This window comes from Pygoscelis adeliae, unplaced genomic scaffold, assembly GCF_000699105.1.
Source record: "Pygoscelis adeliae isolate BGI_AS28 unplaced genomic scaffold, ASM69910v1 Scaffold202, whole genome shotgun sequence".
NCBI lineage: Eukaryota > Metazoa > Chordata > Aves > Sphenisciformes > Spheniscidae > Pygoscelis > Pygoscelis adeliae.
Window position 1 is genome coordinate 3,582,679 of NW_008824544.1, and position 4,830 is coordinate 3,587,508.

The following is a 4,830-nucleotide window of genomic DNA, read 5'->3' on the forward strand; positions in this document are numbered from 1 at the left end:
TCTTATGCTGAGGGCTCCAGAGCTGGACGCAGTGCTCCAGGTGGGGTCTCACCAGAGCAGAGTAGAGGGGCAGAATCACCTCCCTCGACCTGCTGGCCACGCTGCTTGTGATGCAGCCCAGGATACGATTGGCCTTCTGGGCTGCGAGCGCATAATTGCTGGATTATGTCCAATTATTCATCCGCCAGTACCCCCAAGTCCTTCTCCGTGGGGCTGGAGATTGCCCCGACCCAGATACAGGACCTTGCACATGGCCTTGTTGAACTTCATGAGGCTCACATGGACCCACTCCTCCAGCCTGTCAAAGCTCTTCCTGAAGTGGCTTTGGTATTCAGCTGTGCTTGTTGAGCACGAAGCTGATACTTGAGTACTAACAAGTTTTCCTCTGCTGCCGTTATGCTGGATGTATCTCTTTCAGTCAAAAAAACTGCCAAAAGAATTTAATGTGTTGGTATTTTCTCTTATTTCATAAATCTGTAACTGAAATGTCTTGTCTGTCACCTCAGTTTTAAGCATGTTGAGAACTGTTAGCTTACTTGTGTCTTAATTTAAGGTCGCTAAGTTGTGAAAAAGTATCGGAAGTAAGCAATCTGGAGAAGCTGTGCTTCATTTTAAGGGTGACACAACAAGTTCATATCAAGATAAATAAGTTCTTTCTGAACACCATTACAAAAACTTTTTACTGGACTTTAGTAACTTCAAAGAGTTAGAGATAAAATCCCATCTCTCCATTTTATTGCTTAGAGATGAAAATATGTGCTATTTTGCAGATTTGAGTCTTAATAAAAAGTAATTCTGTGAAAATACTTTCCAAGGTACTTTTCTTATCTGTTGGTGTTCCTCTTATCAGGGAATACTGTCACACTTTCAATGACCGTTTGCAGGAGCTCAACAAATGGATGATGGCCGGGCTCCCTGTTAGCAAGTGCTTACCAGCTGCCCAAGTCTCATGTACTTGGTCTAATTCTAATTCACTTCATGGCTTTGTACAAGACAAGAATAAATGCTTTCTGTGCCTGTTGAAGCTCACAAAAGGAGGTAAAACAAACTTTTCTGAGTCCTACTTTTCAGGCTTTGTGTTTGACAGCTACAAGAGAAATGGCAAGGGTGCAACCTCTCTGAATTCATCCGGTCACACTGGGGAAATAAAGGCTGCATTTGTGTGTTCTAGGCTGGTTTCCTATGTTTTCAGCCTTTACTTGCATTGATTATTGAACAGTATTGTCCGAAAGTGATACTGTGGTTATTTGATTGCTTTACAGTCACAGCAGCTCAAAGCGCGGCACAAAAAAAAATGGTATAAGCATTTTAATTTTCACTTTGGTACCCGAGTGGACAGTTGTCTTTCCAGCTCCGAAGACACTTGAACCTCACAACCTTTTGGTTTTCAAACATGGTTCCCTTGTTTCAAGGTGTTGAAAATGATTGACTGGCTGTTAGGACCCAGACTGGGTGACTCGGGGTTGTAGCAGTTTTGTGATTCCCTTGGGCTAAATTAAGATGAAATGACACCAGGTGATCAATTAAACGCTTTATTTATGGAACATGCAACTTAAACTTGGAAAGCATAATAATAGGCGGTGTGAATTCTATTGAGGCATTTATAAGAAGAGAAGGAAAGAGAGGAAAAGGGAAGGGTGGGGGAGAGAGAGAGAGAGATCACCCCCCTTGGATCCCGCGATGATGATGAGGGACGTGGCAATCCTCCGGTGATGGGCGCACACACGGCTCCTTGGAGTTGTGCCTCTTACAGTCTAGTTCCCGCCTCTCGGGGAGTTATGTAGGGGCCATACATTGGGCCATACATGCTGCGGCCTCCTGCCGGGCCTATCAGAACGCCCTCCGGCACGCCCTCCGGCACGCCCTCCATGTCCTGAGTTATCTGACCTCTCGTTTAAGGTTTATCGCTCCTGTGCAGACCGTGACTTGTTTTATCACAATGTTTGAGACATTAACTCTTTCAGTCTCTCACACCGGCTTCAACCTCTTTAAAGACAACTTTGTAACTCAACAGCTGTTGATGCTGCTGTTGTCTGATAAGAGTGAAGTCTGTCTGGAAGCAGCTTGAATGGAGTTGCCTTATGGTCTTTGCAGGTTTTCTCCTATTACCCTAGTTCCACTGGATTTATATTTATTTTTAGGAGCTGCTTGCTTAGTAGCATGCCTGTGCTGAGCACCTGTTGGCAAGTTGTAATTACTTAATAAAACACATTTTCTTTCTTGTTGCAGTTGAGACTTTGCATTTACTTCAAGTCTGAAGCTCAGCACACTCGCAAACAGCATTTGGGAGGGTGACTGGTGACTACGTGCCAGGGGCTGGCACACAGGATAGACAGTGAGACGACACAGAAAAGGTAATTAAGAATGGGATTTAATAAGACAGGCCAGACTGCAGGGATCAGGGGCAGGGCTCAGTCAGGTGAACATCCTGCCCGACAGCCTGCTCACACACGTCTAGCCCCTCCATCCTCCCTCCTCACCATCTTTCCCATACTTGTTCCACCCCTATCCTTCCCTTTCTGTCTGTGGTCCTTCCCCGTAACATCACTCATGCAGTCCCCCAACCCCCCTCAAATAGCCCTTAATATTCATGCTAACCATGTTTCCTCCTCCTTATCAGTTACAAAATGGAGGCTGACCCTCTCCAAGGCTGGAGTAGTTCTTTTAATGGCCCATCAGTCAGTGCCTGGCAGGCTCTGGCCTCCGTTATTAACTCTCTCATCACCTGCTCATTAATGTTTGTGTGTCTGCCTGTTTAATTTAGCATTTTCCTCGTTATTTGTTATTTCTATGGTACAGAACAGTCCTTAACCAAATAACTCACTGAACCAGATGCTCTCATATTTCACATGTCCTCACGCCAACCTCCCCAAGGCAGGCAGCTTGGCTGCGATGTGAAGGATGATGCCATGTAGAGGCACCTACTCAGCAGGACCTCTGTCCTGCTGCTGCAGATGTCCAGGCAGGTGGCAGCTCTAAGGACGTGGAGACAAAGGGAAGGGAATGCCTAAAAACAGGAGGAGGAGGAGGAGGATGGGGGAGGGAGGGACAAAGGGCACATGAGTTCAGGGAAGGATGAGCGTGTGTAGGGAGTCAATCACGCAGATGCATCAGCATTTTGCCAGCGGTCTTGTACCCACAGAAACCTCCTCCCTTGCTGGCAGTAGCTCAGTTCTTGTTGGCTGGGGAAGCAGGACGCGGTCCCAGCATCTCGCTGCAGATGTTCATCCTGCCTTGGCAGGAGCGCCCGAATGCCTCAGCCAAAGGGAAGATGTCCTGCTTGGGTGGATAAGCTGCTGGCAGCTGCTTGGTTTTGCAAAAAGCAGGCAGACTGGATGCGTGGCAGGTTATTCTTTTTTGCCCAGGGTGTCTAGAGGATGTCAGCTGCGCTGCACTGCCCCGGGGGACATACTTGCGCCAAATACATGACGTTTTTGAGGAACAGTCGACGCTGGGATGCAAGCGGGGAAGAGCCAGCAGGTGGGCTGTGGGCGCTAGAAGATAGGTGCTAGGATGCTGTGCATGGAGAGATGGGCTGGAGCCAGGCACGCTCAGTACGGGAATGCGTTGGGCAGTGTTTCTGGAGGAAAGAGCACAGCGGCCCTGCAGGCCTGCCTCTTTCCATGGCCCTGGTCTCCTGAAGCTACGGACGGCGGAGCTCTTGCTCTGTAGCCCTGTTCTGCGGCTGCGGCGGGTGGAGTCTGCTGGACTCCTTAGCCTAACCTCCCCAACGGATCCATCTTCATCTTGTTCAGAAGGTACTTGAGTCGCAGCCGAGAGGGACCCTGCTTCTCTCCATGGACTCTTCAACAGGGAGGAGGTCTACATACCAAGGGCTGACAGATCACTGTTTTGAGGAGATGCTCATTAAAAACCATGAAATCTCTCTTTGATAGCCTATCGCTTACAGCTTTGGTCTCAACAAGTGAGAAAGATCACCACCTTTGCAACTACACACACAGAGATTTATTTAAAATGTCATTGGATTAATATTTTGTCAGACCAGAGCAATATTTCAACAGAGAAGAAAGATTTATGTATCTGAAGGATGAGTTCAGAACAGGTGTTTAGAAGAGATATTAATTGGTAGTGTGTATATTGCAAGAAGATTATTGAGAATGCAAGGCAAAAGAAACAGAAGAAATATAAAAGCTTAAGTATGCTACAGACGGTAAGAAGACATTAAAATGTCATTGGGAATCTTAGTTCAGGAACAGCTTCTCTGTTATTTAGAATTTTACCATTTGCATCCATCAGATAGAGGAAAACTCACCAAATATTCATAATTCCTGCTTTACTATGTCAGAGCAAAGAAGGAGGATCCCTCCAACACAAGATGAAATAATTTACCATCTGTAACCGAGGAGGATGTGAAGCATCACCTGCTAAATATAAACACTTTCAGCTGAGAAGTCCGGGGTCATGTACACTCCCAGTCTTCAGACCAGTAGCTCAGGACTCTCTAATTTACTAATTTTTAGATCTTAACAAACTTTGGAAAATTGGAGAGGTGCCAGAGGACTGATGGAAGGTCAACGTGATCTGCTACTTAAAAGGAAAAGGAATGATACTAGACTGGGTAAACAGACTCTAATCAGAGGTAAATTAATGAAGTGGATACACTAGGACTCCGTCAATAAAGAAAAAGGGATTAGAAAATATTTTCATCTGTGCTCAGCTGATCGGATGCATCTTGTCTGATTTGAAGTATCAGCGACGAGCCACAGGATAGATGAAGAAATAGGTGCTTTGGAGGTTTTGTTTCTGGAACATCTTATTTTACCGCCTGAGGACTAACACAGTTTCTAACCACTACCATCAATCTCAGCC